The 17196-nt window shown below is 41.9% G+C and overlaps 1 protein-coding gene and 1 non-coding gene across 2 annotated transcripts in view; both read left to right on the top strand.

Moving 5' to 3' along the window:
* Positions 1-17196, top strand: part of EVA1A (eva-1 homolog A, regulator of programmed cell death) — a 212569-nt gene that overhangs the window by 124777 nt on the left and 70596 nt on the right. The window lies entirely within an intron of this gene.
* On the top strand, positions 7151-7222 carry TRNAC-GCA. Its single transcript has one exon. It is a non-coding gene; the product is annotated as a tRNA-Cys (tRNA).

The following is a 17196-nucleotide window of genomic DNA, read 5'->3' as shown; positions in this document are numbered from 1 at the left end:
ATCCTCCCTGCCTTTAGTGACGAGTGTTCCACTGTGAGATTAAGGGTTGGAGGCTCCAAGATAATGATTTCAGCTGTGTGCCTCTTAGTGCTTTAAAGCCCATAGAATATCAGAATATTTATTGCTGTGACTTAGTTGCAAACTCCCTGGAGTGGATAAGGGTTGCAGACCTCATGATAAATAGCACACGCTATTATTTAGCAAATGATAATGCAGACCACAGAAAAGTAGGGAGAGAGGAAAATATATTCCCAAGGGCTGAAAACTAATGTAAAGAGCCAAGAAATAGTTTAGAGTGGGAGGGAATTTCCCCAGCTTCCCTCCTCCATGGATAAGTCACTGCCTTACGGATGCGCTGCACAGGGCCCATCACTGATCCCTCCAGCACCAAAGTTACTCCTGGCAGGAGTTCAGAACATACAGATTCACAAAGCCCTGTAGGCAGAGCAGACCTGATGTTTTCCAGCCCCAGCTGGAAGGTGATATAGCCTATATTCAAAGCAGATGAAAGGGCTTGTGGCTAAAGCTTAACTGGTTTTTTACAAGGCTTCTCTGATGCCTCTGTGCCATCTGCTCCATACACAGGGCAGGTATTTTACCAGACTATTTCCCTTTCACCCCTTCCCAGTCAGTCCCTTTCCAGAGACCTCAAAAATCCTCCATCTTTTTTCACCCAATCAACAAGGACACATCTGTGCTAGAAATCTCCCTTTACCTGGGATATGCCCTCCTGGAGGAGTCAGATTCCCTGACCATAAGCAGAAATGTGCCATTGCAGAGGATGAGGCACATGTAACATGATGTCAGAGGGTGGTGGTGGGTGAGCCCTACTGGAATCAGGATCACTCGGTGAGGCACTAAACATGAGTGTGTATAGACAGCACTGTTCTGATGAGTGTTGTGCCAAATTATGTCAGTCCTTGAGGCAGGAGGGTTTGTGCAGCTGGTAAGTGGTTGGGGTAAGCCAGGGGCTGGAGTGACCCACAGCCTCTTTTCCTTTTTATGGCCTTAGACAGAGGCAGTTGGAACATGGATGATGCCAACCAGCTGTATCTGCCACTCACAGTCTGGGATGGGAAAAGGGATGGGCATAGTGAATTCCTGGTGAATGAGTAGTAAGGGATGAGAAGGAGGAATGAGAGGGGCAAGCCTTGAGACATGATGGGTCTGTAGTGGATGAGGCACCTTCCCTGTCATGCCTGAAGGAAATCTGTGCCTAATTCATCTCTGCATGACCTGCATTAGAGGTTGGTCTTTTTGATACAGAGAATCTGTTTATTCATCCCCAGTCCTGGCCCAGTGGAACACAAACTCGTGGTGTGCCGTGGGTCATTACAGGGTGATGTTGTCTGTCTTATGGTGATGGAAAATGCCCACTTCATGCAGGACCACTGTGGTTAGTCCACAGGTAAAATCTGGAAAGTCTGGAGACAGAGTGTGACAATGCCTAATGGCTTCAGATGTTACTTTGGGGTAGGAGGTAGAAAATTATGATCATGAAGGGTAAGGCTTTGCTTGCAATGGAATTTGATTTTTCTTTCAGTTGTGAGAAATACAGGCTGTCGAGGATCAGACATACAGTCATTACACTTCTGAAAGACAAGGATTAGAACTACAGCCTTGGGCTCATAGGGTGAGAATTAAAGTTTCCTGTGTGATTATATGGAAACTGCAGTAAAACACACATAAAACCAAATTACGGGTCATGCGTTTCAGATGCTGGAAAGGGAGAAATGATGGATAGCCTGTGGCAAAATCCAATGCATGTACGTGTGACTGCAAAAGATCAGAAGAAGGCATAAGCATCTGATTTAGAATACTTGTACTGCAGAGGCAGATTCGTAGCATATGTTGAGAGCTTATATGGAACAGACCATGCAATATGTGATACCACACGCAGAGAGCCAACACTCTGGAAACTTCCTTCTCCTGGGAAAAAGATCATGGAGCAACATTTATTTTTAAGAGGCACCCTCATGTTTTACATATTCGTACTTTCTGTCATGATATTTGATAGCATTGCATTTCATCACTTGGAGACACAATGCTTGGGAAGACAGGCTTGGAGAGTACCTGTGCTCTGCTCAAACCCATTTCTCTGCAGCTTCGTGCCATACTAGTCCCATTATTTGGCCACTGTGTGTTCTGAGAGCAAATTGTGTGTAGTTGGGCTAAGCTAATGAAGCATATCCTGAGAGAGGTGCGCTGGGGGAGGATGTCGTGGATTCATAGACACAAGGAGCAGATCAGTGATGTGATCACAAACAGCAAGTCCAACCCTTCTTCCTGAGTTCAAAAATAAGTTTACATGAAAACTACACTTTTAACTTCCCATGTGCTCAAATCAGAGCAGCAATGCCATGATTAAACCTACTTCTCACCCTGATTCCTTACACATAACCCAGGGGACCTGGCTGTCCTGCCTGTGTCCTTCCTCTGCTCTTCCTGACAGCCCTTTTTATGAGCAGACTGGAGTGCTGTGCATCAGCCTCTGGCTGTGGGTGAGCAGGAGCCTCAGATAGTTACCTACCCTCTTGCTGCAGTGGAGGTGATTGGTGGAGGCACATCCCTACCAGCCAAGAATCTCTCATCTGTGGGGACACACAGATCCTTCTGTCAACATCTCCTTCATGCTGAATAAAACATCATTTGGGTGAGGCCAGGGGGAGCAACCCTCCTTCTTCAGATCCTTTTTCCAGTGACTAGGGGCTGCTTCCAGGTATTGAACATGCAGCCAAGGCTTCTTACTTCTCTCTGCTGACACCACCACTCATCATCCTCCTGAAGCATAGCTGGGGGAAACAGGGGTTTGCTGGCTGCTTTCCAGCCAACAGATGCATGTTCCCCTCCAGAGAAGCAGCTCTGGTCCTAGGGAGATGGCCTGATGCAATGACATTTAGGGAAAGACCTAAGGCACAGCAGCAGAACTGTGAGGAAGGGATCATTGCTGGGATAAGAACAGTGAAAAGGCTACAGGAAGGGAAATGGCAATAGCAATGAGAGACATGATTGGCAATGAGAGGAAGGTGGGGCTGATGGAAAGAAAATGAAAGAGAGAACTCTAAGAGGAGCAGTTCAATCACTCTGTAGATAATATAGGATATTTGAGCCAGGATTTAATTTTTTTTTTTTATATTCTAGCTCTGATCCATGAGTTACTGCAGAAGAATTGTTTTATTGTTGTGTGGCTGACTTTCCCCATTTATGAACCAGATAATGGCCATTAGCAACCCTACAGCAGGTGAGGGTACCTTCAGATCCTATCCTGGAAGTGTTGACACGACCATTATTGATAGACATGTGGAGACAGGCTGTCTCGGTGAATACTTCTGCAAAAATCTTCTTGAGTCTCTAGATTTGGCAGGTCCTAGAGCACTACACCAAACCTGAAGCACTTTCAAAAGGGCTGACACTGGTACTTGTGCCCTTAACTGTTCTGCCACCTCATGAAAAGTTTTGCAATGTCTGGTAACATAGAGGATGTTGTGAGGGAAGGGAGCAGGAGAGCTCTGAGCATATCCTTAAGGACTAACCACCCGTAAGATTTGTCTGCAGCTCCAAAAGTACAAGGGAGGTCTCTGCCTGCCTCAGTGTAGGAGACCTGGGCAGACCTTAGACAAGTCAATTTATGTCAATTGTTCTTTCTCTGCTTCAGCTCTGTATTTAAAAAATGAAATGTGAGGATACTTTGCAGAGGAGTGATGAAGGTAAATAAGGTAAAGAGCAGGATGTGATGAGGTGTATTGAGAGTTCATGTAAGTGCTCAGATAGAAATTCTCCAGAAAGGTGGATGCTGTAATCAGAACTCATCATGCCATTCACCTCGCTGCACTCCACCCTCAGTCACTGATCATTAATGTCACTCAGAGACCTGAAGTGATTTTAACAAATTGTCTGAGAAGTGCTGTTTCTCATTTTAATGGGTCTTAGGCAAGACAGCAGAAGAAAGTAATTCAGTGCCACAATGCTGATAGCAAAAGAGTCACAGATGCTGATATCAAAAGACTTATTTAGTCCATTTTGATCCTTTTTGTCATGCTTTTCTCATCTCAACAAACAGTCGCTGGTGGACTCCACAACTGGGTCTCTCTGAGATCCTCTCTTAGGATCCACGGCCCAAGGTTGAAGCTCCCTAAAGGACTGGCCATTTTGAAGATCTCCACCATATATTCAGCTGTGTTCAGTTCTCTTTTCAGAACCCAAGTAAGTGATGAGGTTTTCAGATAGGAGTCTTACAGAGACAGTTGTGACTGCTGTATTTGTTATAAGCTGCTACTTGGATATCATCATATCTGAGCTTGTGCTTCGCTTGCCTATGTGTGCAGTAGGTATGTGGACTGGTGGGATATAGTAGGGAGCCAGAAATGTTCAATAACCTGGTGTTCAGTTTCTTGAAAGTTTCACATCTTCTGAACCAAGGCAGTATTTGGCCTTTATTTTCTCCCCATATTGTTGTCCAGAGCTGCTCTGGCCAGATGCAATGTTCATGCCAGTCTGAGTCATAGGGCAGCTGGAACAAGCTGCTCTCTTCATCACTCTTTGGAGAAGTTTGTTTGCTTTGAAAGGGTAGGGCCCTTGTAGAGGACACTTAATTTTCTCCAATTTACATCATTTTCCTGCTCAGATGTTTGGTTGTTTTTTGGGGTGTGTGTGTCTCTAAACTTCAGGAACTCTGTTGAAACAACTATTTCATGTCTGCTGATGGAAATGCATATTTATGTTTAGTGGAATGACACAAAGAAATGAAGAGTTCTTTCTTCATGACCATGATACCCCCCCTTAAATCACAAAAAGTTGATGATTCAGACATTAAAGTGATCCAGAATCCTGTTCTTATTACTGGGGTCACCGCATATATGTGGTAGAAAAAGAGTTCTGGTCTTTGCCAAGGGTGTCAGTAGGCACTAACTTTTTCACATGCCCATATACCTTACTGCACTTCCTGTGGGTCAGCTGGCTTTCACCAAGTTGGGAAACATCCATAAAGCGCTGTGAGTGGAAGTGACATATTTACCTCGCCTTGTCTCCTTTCATCCCATTTTAGACCTCAAACTGTCTGACAGCATTAGGAAGCCCCACAGAATGAGAACTTGAAGTACTGCTGGATTTATTGAATCTCTGTGATACCTCTTGATGCTAACATTAACTGAATACATTGGGAATGGGGCAGAATACAACCTCTGTGAGGCGACTTTCAGGGATATGGGAAACAGAAAAATGTTAGAAATGAAACTTGGGAAACCAGATCTGCCTGCTGGTTTTCTTGCAATTAGTCAAGGAGCTGGCTCACAGTTATCTCTGAAAAACAGAGGACAGAGGAAAACGTTGTATTGCTCTTTACAAATAAACAGCAGTCATTAAAAGAGCTAGTAACTATCCAATAAATTTGTCTTCTATCTCTAGTAAAAGAGTCTAAATAAGGAAAGAAGAATAATTTGCTGTGCCATGCATTCACATCAGCCGTATGTATATTAACTAACTCTCAAGATAGTTGCCAAGACAGAATGTAAATGATGGAAAAAGGAAGGAGTGAATTTTGTTGGAATGGAATAATGGAGAAAAGACCAAACAAAGTAAATCTGTAAGCAGTTAAAGCAAACCTCTTCCCTGGTGAAGAAAAGTTTATTGAGGTTTCTGTGTGACTCAAAGCACACTTTAGTTATTAATTGGATTCCTTTAGTGACATGTGGGAAGTATGCAGACCCTCTACACATGTTAACTTCACCATTGAGAAGGAACATGAATGATACATACATAGATTTGTAAGAAGCAAATCCAGACATAATCACTTAGTTTGATCCAACTGCAGACCAAATAGATGAATAAAATGTGGTCATTTAATCTGTGTAAATAAGATGTCTGTTCATGTACTGTGACAATTATTTCATGAAGACTGAGCTGAAAAATTAATTTAGATTGACTGGAGATGAAGATTATAAACCAGACTGAAAACAGGCTGGAGGCACTAGAAATGCATAGTGATGAATAAATGCCAACACTTGGTGGGAGATACCTCAGGGGAACAGCAGGGAACAATGTTAAATTGTTTTTGTTTAGGATCCTTATTAATGATTTGGAAGGAGGATTGGCTATGATATAAGCTCAGTGCTGGGATGGTGCTCATCATGAGAGAAATCATACTTTCCAAAGCACTAACGTTGACAACTTTTGACCTTACAAACTTTGGGTGAATCAAAATCCCAGAAAAAGATGTCAAAAAGTTCAGTTTGGGGGTCTTACCTAGAGAGTCCCAGTGAATGCACCTGTCTGTAGATCCTTCACTTGGAAATCTCAGTCCATGAGGTTCACCCTTTAGAGCAAAGTTTCCACTAGGATTCAGCCTCTCCTACTTATTTATCTAATGTTTGTCCAACTTCATTCACACTGGATTCTCTGTACCAGAGCCTCCTGGCTGACCCATGCTGTTTCATTGTCCTGGTATTTGAACATATATTGTGATTCTAGCAAATATCTAGATACTACTAAATATTTCAGACAGAGGGGTGGTGAAGCAATAGGGAGCTGTGGGGTCTGTGTTTCCTTGCTAAATTTACTGTTTTCCAGTCTGTTTCCAGAGACCTGGGATTTACTCAGGGAAAGTTGAACTTCAGGACTGTCCTTTGGAGAATATCACCACTGCCTTGACATGGAGATTCAGTCCCCAGAGTCACTGGGTTATCTTTACCTCTTGAGTTTGACTGTGAGTGTTCAGCTGTCCTGCTGAGGGGAGAAGGGCAGGTGCTGGCTAAGAAAAGGGATGGGGCAGTGCAGCTTGCCTCGTTATGTGCATCTGGACAAAAGGAGCTGGACAGGTAACCACCTTCCATGCCTGAAAAGAGGTGCAGGGAGAGAGTTATAGGAAATGCAGAGCAATTTTGCCATCATTTCACAATGCATTGGTTGGTACTGTCCAGCTATAAGGCTCAGCAGAAGTTATTAATCCATAAGGTGTTGTGGTGCTGCCCCCCATTCCTACACCACCATGTGTGTCTCTTGTAAGGCTCAGGAAGAAATACAGTGAGATGGTCTGTGCTGGACTCAGTTCACAGGCAACCAGCTTGACAAGGCTGGTTTATATTCCATGTTGTGAACTCCCTGGGGCAGTGAATGTCTTAATGAGTTTAATTTACACAGCAGAGGTGCTTAGTCAGGGGGTATAGCTCAGTGGTAGAGCATTTGACTGCAGATCAAGAGGTCCCTCGTTCAACTCCAGGTGCCCCCTCAGAAACTGCTTTTTAGATTAGATAAAAAAAAAAATCTTTTCTTTGAGAGTAGTGGGGCACTGGAACTGGTTGCCCACAGAAGTTTTGGATGCCCCATCCCTGGAAGTGTTCAAGGCCATGTTGGGTGGGGTTCTAAACAACTTGGTCTAGTGGAAGGTGTTCCAGACCATGACAGGGGGACTGGAATGAGATGATTTTTAAGGTCCCTTCCAGCCCAAACCATTCTATGATTTGTGGTTTTAAGGAAACGTACTCAGTGCTTCAACACCGAATAGCAGGATTGACATTAGGAGGCACATTAAAGCATGAGTAACTAAAATAACAAGACACAGACAAAAAGCAAATGATGATGGAGAGGAGTGTTAACCATAGGAACACAATTTATTTCACCCCCTGCAAGAATCTCAGTTTTCTCTGTGAAGTCTTCTGGTTTGGGTACAGATACCACAAAATATGGCAGTCTGAGGGTCACAAATGCCAAATCTCCTCCTTCTCCAGTGCTTGGCTGAAGGAAACATTCTTCACATATTCCTGTGCTTAACTGAACATTGGTTTGGGTCTTGAGTAGGAGGAATGACTAAGAACTAAGAATTAATTACTTGATTAATTCTCTGATTATTCTTTGCAAGTATTAGAAAAGGTGTTATTATCTGCTGAAAGTTCATTATTTAAATTGTGCTTTGATGAGAACAGAAAACAAGGGAATCAGTTACTCAGAGTGGTCCATTAGTAGTGTATTAAAGACAAATGCAGAATTGCACGAAACTTTTCCCAAAGATGACATTTATTAGGTTGTAAAATAGCCTCCCACAGAAGCATCTGAAGCCCTGTCACTTCACTGATAGGTTACTGAGACCAAGAGGCCATAATACCTTCCTAAATTAATTGCTGTTTGAACTGGAGAGAAAATTTTAAAAAGTTGGTTTGAAGATTCACAGTGACTGTAAGTATCCCACAGCCCTTGCAAAACTGTCAGAGAAACTGGATTTATTTCTGTTTTGAATGTCTAGGTTTAACTTCTAGCTATTGGCCATTGCTGATCTTTTAAGGCTGAAGAAACCTAATTAGCTAATTCTAATTCTCTCTTTAAATACTTATAATCTGTGATTAAGAAATGTCTCAGTCTTTTCTTTGTAAAATTAAAGAGGTAAATCTTTGCATGTCTTTCTCCAGAATGAAGTTTCCCAATTCTTCACTCATTCTTGTGTCTTTTCTCTCAATTCTTTTTAGTTCCATAGAACCTGCAGCCTCTGAAATAGGCTCCAAACATCAACAGCAGTTGCACCAATGCCAGGTTGGGATGTGATGTAATTTCTTTGCTTCTTCTACTTGATATTACATCTCTAGTACATGCATTATGCTGCTGAAGACGTCTGTATTAAACCACTTAGATTCTATCCCTTGCTAGACTTTTACCAGTTTGCTTCTGGCCTCCTTTCTCATGTTTGAGAAACAAGATCTCTTAATTTTACCTTCAGAACTCTGTACATGTCTGTCCCGAAACACTGTTGTCTCTGTGCAGTTTATTGAATTCCTCTCTGGATTGTTTTGCTTTATTGTCCTCTTTATTCCATACCACTTCCCAAAATTTCACAAACTTACTAAATAATAGTTTAACTTTTTCTCCCATGCCAGCAATAAAAATAATAAACAGCACCTGGTAAGCCAGCATCTGTATGGGATTGAAAGTTCAGTTGCTGAGTGAACATTTGCCATTTACTATTTAATTTGGAAAGGTATCAGCTGGTCTCCAATTCATCTACACTGTACTATGTTTATTTTAAACCAGCCAAGTTTATTATTCAATAATTCAACTCTGGTGCTCTTCAGAAGCCTGTTACATCAACCCTATTACTTTTTTTCAACCAGGGTCATCAAAACTAGGACTGGATTAATTAATAAGATTCCTTTTCCATTACACATTTTTGATGAATATTAATTGTTTACTGGTCGAGCTCTGCCACAGATGTTCTGTGTTCTTGCCCAGGACTGGTGTGCAGCAGACAAGCCTGTGATGATTACTCCCTTTTTAATGTATGTGATGTATGGAGAGCATCCACTTATTTACCTCCTTCTAAAATTTTCCCAAAGCTTCAGAAAAGCATTGTGTTGCAGTGAGCTGGGGGCGTACATACAGCAGCTACTGGATTTCACTAAGGGCTTTTAATTTTTAATGCTATTCTAGATGTGTCTGTTGGTTTTTACTATTGTACCATACTCCCTTCTGAGCAGAAGTTTGCATACAGAATCTCTTGGGTATGTGCTTCTTGAGAGAAGAGACAGGAGAAATCTTTGGGAAGATCACCTGACCCGGCCTGAACTGTTTTGTTTTCTGTTCTTTTCCTGCACCTGTCAGACAAACACTGGAATATCTTCCAGTAGTGCATTAGGCAAAATGATCATGCATCTTTCAACTATTGTTTTTACAACCTCCCCTCTGGAGAGGAGTGTATTAAGTGCAGCATATTATTTTCATAGGATTTTAAGGTGGTCTGACTTCTGTGAAATATGTTATCCTCTTACGTATTTTAGAATCGTAGAAACATTTAGGTTGGAAGAGACCTTGCAGAGTCCAGCCACTAACACAGCACTGCCAAGACCACCACTAAACCATGTACCTCAGCTCTTGCTGGCAACAGTCTTTCTGATACAGGCCAGGATGCCATTGGCCTTCTTGGCCACCTGGACACATGCTGGTTCATGTTCAGCCACTGCTGACAGGCACCCCTGGGTCCTTTTTCAGTGGGCAGCTTTCCAGACACTGCCTCAAGCCTGTAGTGCTGCTGGGGGTTGTTGTGACCCAAGTATAGGACTTGGCACTTGGCCTCGTTGAACCTCATATAGGTCTCCTTGGCCCATCGATCGAGCCTGTCCAGATCCCTCTGCAGAGCCTTCCTACCCTCCCACACATCAACACTCCCACCCAACTTGATGTCAGCTGCAAACTGACTGAGGGTGAACTTGATCCCCTCGTCCAGACTGTTGATAAAGATACTTAACAGAGCTGATCCCAACTCTGAGCCCTGGGGAACCCCACTGGTGATTGCCCACCAGCTCGATGTATCTTCATTCACCATCACTCTGGGCTCGAACATCCAGACAGTTTTTACCCAGTGAACTGTGCACTCATCCAAGCCAAGAGCAGCCAGTTTCTCCTGGAGAATGCTGTGGGAGACACTGTTAAAGGCTTTACTAAAGTCCAGGTAAACAATATCCTTTCCCTCATCCACTAAGTGGGTAAACCTGTCACAGAAGGAGACCAGACTATCCAGGCGGGACCTGCCTTTCCTAAACCCATGCTGGCAGGCCTTGATCCCCTGATTGTCAGGCAAGTGATTGCATCCAAGATGGGCTGTTCCATAACCTTGCCTGGCACCGAGGTTAGGCTGACAGGCCCATAGTTTCCTGGATCATCCTTCTGGCCCTTCTGGAGATGGACATCACATTTGCCAACCTCAAATCTTCTGGGACCTCCCTAGTTAGCCAAGACCACTGATAAATGATAGAGAGTGGCTCAGTGAGCTTTTCCCACAGCTTCTTCAGTATCCTCAGGTGGATTGCTATAGACATGTGTGTGTCAGTGGTATAGCAGATCACTGGCCATTTCCCCTTGGATTATGGAAGCTTCATTCTGCTCCCTGTCCCTGTATTCCAGCTCATGGGGCTGGGTACCCTGAGAACAACTGGTCTGGCTATTAAATACTGAGGCAATGAAGGCATTGAGTACCTCTGCCTTTTCCTCATTCTTTGCCTTTATGTTTTCCCCTGCTGCCAATAAAGGGTGGAGATTCTCTTTGTCCCTCCCTTGGTTGGTAATGTATTTATAGAAATGTTTTTTATTGTTTTTATGCAGCAGTAGCTGCACTTTTATTTCACATAGGAGATGCTTAAGAATTGAACCACGTACCTTTAGTGAAAGCAGATGACATTTGAAGTAGTCTGCACTTCCCAAACAAATACATTCCACCATTTTGATGAGACACTTTTTTCTATTTCCACTGATTCAGAGGATCACAGTTGCTAACCATTTTCTTCTTCTGGACCTTGACTATGTGTTGGAGATGTCCTGAGTGCACACAACAAAGGTGAGGGCATAGACTTTCAGAGTTCTTCAGGAAACTGGAATAGACAGTGGAGGAGAGACTTGATATGCCATGATGTTCTCAGCTGGATGAGATTCTTTTATCAGATATCTCTATGTCCACACCTGTCCCATAGTTGTATTTATCTATCCAGCCCAACCTGACAGACATTGGTCAAAAATAGCAGGTATGGGAGCTTAGCACCAGCGTTCATTGTCAGCTCTACTACTGCATGTTGGAAAGAAAGATTCATTCTCTGAGGCACTGGGGATTTTAGGTTAAAATGTTACTGTACTCAAGTCAGGAAGAAGGGATATTTGATTCAGGAATCTTAGCTCAGAGTCCAGGACATGTTGGCAAAGCTGAGTTCTGGGTATACAGATGGGCCAATGATTAATGGCTAAAACCCAAGAAGGGCTGTGTTATAAATGGAGGGATTCATGTTATTTCTCCCAGAGCATGACCATGCTTCTTTGCAATGACCAGTTTTGATGCATGCTGGAGTTATGGAGAATAGTTTGCCATCTGCTAACAAGTTGGGGCAAAACTTATAGGCTTCAGGGATGTCAGATAGGTTTTATTTGTCCTGGTTTTTTTTCCTGGCATCTTGCTTATATAGTAAGCCTCTTGCTCAAATTCATCACCTTCCTAAGAGTAGAAATGCAACTCTGAAATACTGAAAACAATTAGCCCTTGACAAGACAAGATCAGAAGCATCTAACTAAATCCCTTAAGAGCAGCGGTTACCAAAGTTTCCTATTTGTGAAGACCTTTTTGTTGCCACATTATGGTTTTCCTGTGCAATTCCAGGTCTGTGAGCATTTCTAGTTCTGGGCTCATGATGCAGCCTCATTTGGGAAACCTTGCTCCTGCCTTGTGGGTTCCCCACAGAGCAAACACTCCTTGTTGAGCCCCTTGAGTCAAGAAGTGTGTTCTTCCATGGGACTCTGTTTCTCTCTCCTTTGTGATCTCTGTTAGAAATGAGAAAGCCTCAACAGTGCTACATAAGAGGGATGAAGGCTTTCATTCTTCCTCTGTGTATTATTACTTTTTTAATTTTTAAGAACAGAATCCTTGATCTCCTCTTTTCTTCTCTAGCACATGGGACACAGTCATGAATAAGTAGCTGAGTGGATTTGGGAACAGATCTCTGGTGTCAAGAATAGGGAGGTTTCCACAGAAGGTCTCCCAGTGCCTTAATTTAAATAACTGTTCATGGAAAATTTATGTCATTATCAACTTAGCGCAGCAAAGATGGTGTTGGTGTCAGTGGTGCAAACTGACCACAAAGCCATCCTATTAATAAACAGTGTCTGCAGCCACAGTGGGATTTTACTGTTTTAAAAAATTTGCCTACTTTTGGCTGTGCAGTGGAAAAATAATGCCTGCTGGAGAGTTTGTGTCTCTGACTGTCTTCTGATTGTGACCTGGCATGAACTCACTTATGTAATGTTTCCTAGCAGCAGTGCTGCTGCTGGAGACGAGGCTGTTTCTGTGACCAGAGGTAGCTCCACCTTCAATTTTAAAGGTTTTTCTAGCTATTCAACTTAACAAATATCATGTCAGGAAAGAGAAGGTTTCTTCCCAGTCATCACATCACTGTCAGTGGAAGCCAGTAGTGTTTTATCCAAGCCTCCTGTGCCAGGTGAGCTTGCTGTTCTTTTGTCTTGTTCTGTGTTGCCAAAGACTCCTCTTTTTCTTGTTCTTTCCTCCCCTCCTGCAGGTAAGGAATTCTGGTTGAATATTGCAGTGAGGTGACTCCTGGTTAATATATGTTGTTTTTTTGCTCTTGTGCTGAATGCAGACCAACCATGTGGTTTGGGAAGATTTTGATGTGTAGCTCAGGATGGTGGATTTTTGGTCAGATTTACAGGAACATTGCTATGGCAGTCCAAGGCTCTGCGGCAGACACTTAAAGGCTTTGGTGTCAGACCTTTGAAGGACTCAATCTCAATCTAACATAATAAACAATAATATTTAGTTTCAGGCCAGGAATTTTCTTCATAATTTATGATATTTGTGGAAGTCATGATTTCTTTAATGTAGCACAAATCTAACTATGCAAGGAGAGACACAAGAATAAACACCAGATGTGCTTCCAGGCCTAAATCCAGAGCTAGAAATCTATACCATACTTCATTCAAGAGCAACAGAAAGAGCGCTTGGATACCCCTTTATTTCTTTGAGTTGCCTTCATATTTCAAGAACAGAGGCTTTGTAGCATGAAAGTGTAATTTAAGGATATTTCTATGCTGATTGCAAGCACTCAATTCTTTGCACTGTAAGAATTAAGTGCTCTTGGGATGGAAGTGATGAGTCTCAGCTGAAGTCTATCTTAAGATAGTCTGCTAGTGATCAGCTGTCTATAGCCAGACATCTGGCAAGGATCATATGGCAAGAATCAGATCTATAAGTCCAACATAACTCCCTGAGAGCAGTTAGACTACTCCAGTGGAGTGTGCTCCCTGGGACAGTACTTCTGATACACATCTATGCCACAGACTTATGCATCCATATACAGCAGATCCCAGACTGCAACACTGAGTACCAGGTATTCTGCTTTCTTTTTCTCAGATGCTAGAGCTTATTTATAGGGCTTTCTGTTCCCCCTCCCCCTTCTCTTTTCTTTCCTCGTCTGTTGTTCTCAATTTTCCCTCCTCTCCACTCTTTTCTTTTCTAAATGGGTAAAATGACACATCTCAGCTTAGAATTTATGTTAACATGCACTTGTCTCCTGTTCATGCTCATGATGGCTTATAAAGCCTGAAGGGAAATTGTGTAATTTAATGTCCATTCATGTGTGTTTTCAGTACTTCCCGTTAAACAGCTACATGCAGAAATGTTGGCAAGAACAGAAATAACAGAAATGCCATCCCTGCTATTTCATGGAGTACAAAGCAGTCATTACAGGGAAAAATTTGCCTTGTTTTCCTTGGGAATATCTGGTCGCTTCTAAGGATTTCTGCCCAATCCCCAGTTTATACTACAGTACACTATGGACGTGTTTGGGCTGGCTCCACACAGAGTAAGACAACACCCACAGTACATCCAAGCTAATGTGCCTCTGGATAGGGTTCATCAGTTCAACAAGCCGTGTCCCTTGCATAATTTCACTGCATCTGGACCAAGCTGATGCATTTCCCTACCAAGTGCTGTCCTGCAGCATGACATAGCACAGCCAGCCTGGTAGGGCATCACCTTGGAGATCTCTCCATGTTGTGACACAAACCAATTAAAAGCTACATGTGAAGCACTCAAATTTGTATTTCAGTTGAGCGTTCTCAGAGACATCCAGTGCACTTCTGTCCTTTCTCTCCTAGGTGTCTGGTACCCCTTTTTGTCTTTCATTTCTTAAGGCAAGTTTTCCCTTACTGGCAAGCTGCCTTATTTCAATGACCTTCTATTTTGAATTTGCAGTAAATAAGCATGGCTTTGGTTTTCTTCAGATGGCCAGGGCTGTATTCTGCAGTATAAAAACCACTAGTAGAAGGCAGAGAATAGAACTGATTAATCAGTAATAGCACCTCAAATGCATTTATTTACTTTTTAAGTGCTCTGGGAAATACTTTCCTTGAAAACTGCAAACTGTGATACATGTAGGTTGATGGCTGAGTGGCTTTACTGAACATAGAAACCAACTCTGTATACAGAGTGACTGGAGGTGTAGAGACCTTGCTGACACCTCTGTGACATAGGATTATTCAAGCAGGATAAGGTCATACTAGAAAACTTGCTGGAATCTCAAAGCAGAATCTGACAAACCTTGGAAGGTCAAAACTATGAGCGTTTTGCATGGATTCTCCTTTCCTGCCTCTGAAGCCTACTTCCTCAAAAAAAGTTAAAAGAAGAAATGTACTTTTAAGTTCCTCTTTGTAAATGAAATCATAATTGATGGAAAATAAAGGCAATTGATGTAATATAAACCTCCTGGTAACTGGAGAAGGTGCTGCAGAGACTTCCCAGCAGTTATACATCGAGAAAAATTCTTAATCTCTTAAATAATGTGGAAAAGAAATGACATTTATTATCTACAAGTTCTCACAGGCTAAGGATGCAGTTTATAAAACTGTATTTGGCTTTCCCTCCTTTTCCTCCTTTATTGTAATCCTTCACCACGGATCATTTTACATCCAAACTCACCTTCATCTGTTATCATACTTCAGTGATTTATCAACATCACAAAGGTCTGATTAATAAGGCTAGAAGGACATCCATCAGAAGAACTGAGAATGTGTGATCATTTCCTCTCAGGCTCTCATTAGCTGTGCCTGTCCTTCAGGGAGTTTTATCTTTGTCTATTTCCAGACTTAATCATACGAGGTTTAAAAATAATATCCCCAAATTAATCTTTTGTTTCTCTGGGTTTTTAAAACCTTTGGTCAAGATGGAATATGATCTCCATACTGTCAACTGAAATAAGTAGAAACAACCCAAACTGTCCATGTACACTTTTAATGAATGAGCAGGCAAGTCAGAATAATAGAGGGTTTGATTCAGCTTCCTTCATTCAAGATGAACAATACAAAGATCTACAGATAATCTTATGATCATATAACATATTTGTGGGGTAGGTAGGAATTACACTCTCAGTGTCTTTTCCAAAAGGATTTCCTTTTCCTTTACATTGCTTTGGTTTAAAATGAAATACACCTCTGGTATTTTCAGATTGCTACGATTAAGTGAAGCGGGAAAGGTTTTGTTTCAGTTTCTATACTAAGCTCTTTTTTTAATGAGACACTCCTAGGTTAAAAATACCTTTTGAAAGCGACTTCCCACGTCTTTCCTACATTAGTGACAGATTGGAGAAGAAAATGTGGAGTACGCCTGAAAGTGATAAGTTGAGGTTAGAGGTCTAGCCAAAGTCAAGTGCTAGGGAGTTTCAGCTGTAGAGAGCTGATGCTTTGAATTATAATCAAGTGATTAATGTTTCTAATGTAAGTGAGTTTGGGAGTTACAAGGACTTGCAGCAACAGCTTGGATAAGTATGGTGAAACCTGCTTTTAGAGATATTTTATTTATAGCACATTCATTAGGTCAGAGAGAATGGACAACATGTGCCTATGTGGTTAATGATAAATCCATCTGAGGACTAAACTAGTCTGCTGAGTTATGAGAAAGCCATTTGTAGGTCAGATTTTTCTGGAGAGAGACAGACTTGAGAGAAACAATTCCGATTTGTTTGGGGGCGGGGGTAGAGCAGGGAGAGGGGACAAGATGGAACCAGCTTTTCTCCTTTTGCAAAATACATAGGATGTAAATGTTACAGACCTTCATTAATTTTAAAAGGTCATTTGCCTGTGAGGTGCATGTAGTTGGCTTTATAAATACCAAAAATAGCATGGGAAGGAGCAGGCATGCCTGGAAAGGTATAGGAATAATTTTTTTATAAAATATCAGATAATCTAATGTTAACATATGAAAGCTGCAGTGATTTCTGAAATTGCAAAGAATACATCTCTGAGGCATTGTAGTTTTCCTTGTGAGATTCAGACATTCTAGTATGAAATGAAAGGTATTCAAGAAAAAAAATAATTATGTAAGACTATTCCTTCTGTTTGAATTCACCACACCTTAATCCTGCTGCTGTAAGCAGTTTAAGATACTCTTTCAAATAGAAATAGTTTCGCCACGGTGAGAGCATAGTTAATAAACGCAGTATTTTGGCACATGATTCATGTTGTGGTTTTAGTTATAGGTCTACCAATAAGATAAAAAAAGACTGTCCCTATCCAGGGTTGTGCAGGTCCTTCTGCCACAGCTCCCACAGCTTTCCATCATGGACCATGATGCCATTTGGATTAAAAAAAAAAAAAAAAAGGAAATGAAAGCAACACAAACAAGCAAAATAAATCCCTTATTAATTCCCTTTATACAGCAGCCAAATGCATAAG

This window comes from Manacus vitellinus, unplaced genomic scaffold (genome assembly GCF_001715985.3).
Source record: "Manacus vitellinus isolate BGI_N305 unplaced genomic scaffold, ASM171598v3 scaffold_11_pilon, whole genome shotgun sequence".
Lineage (NCBI taxonomy): Eukaryota > Metazoa > Chordata > Aves > Passeriformes > Pipridae > Manacus > Manacus vitellinus.
The sequence above is the reverse complement of the archived record's forward strand: the minus strand, read 5'-3'. Positions and strand labels throughout refer to the sequence as shown.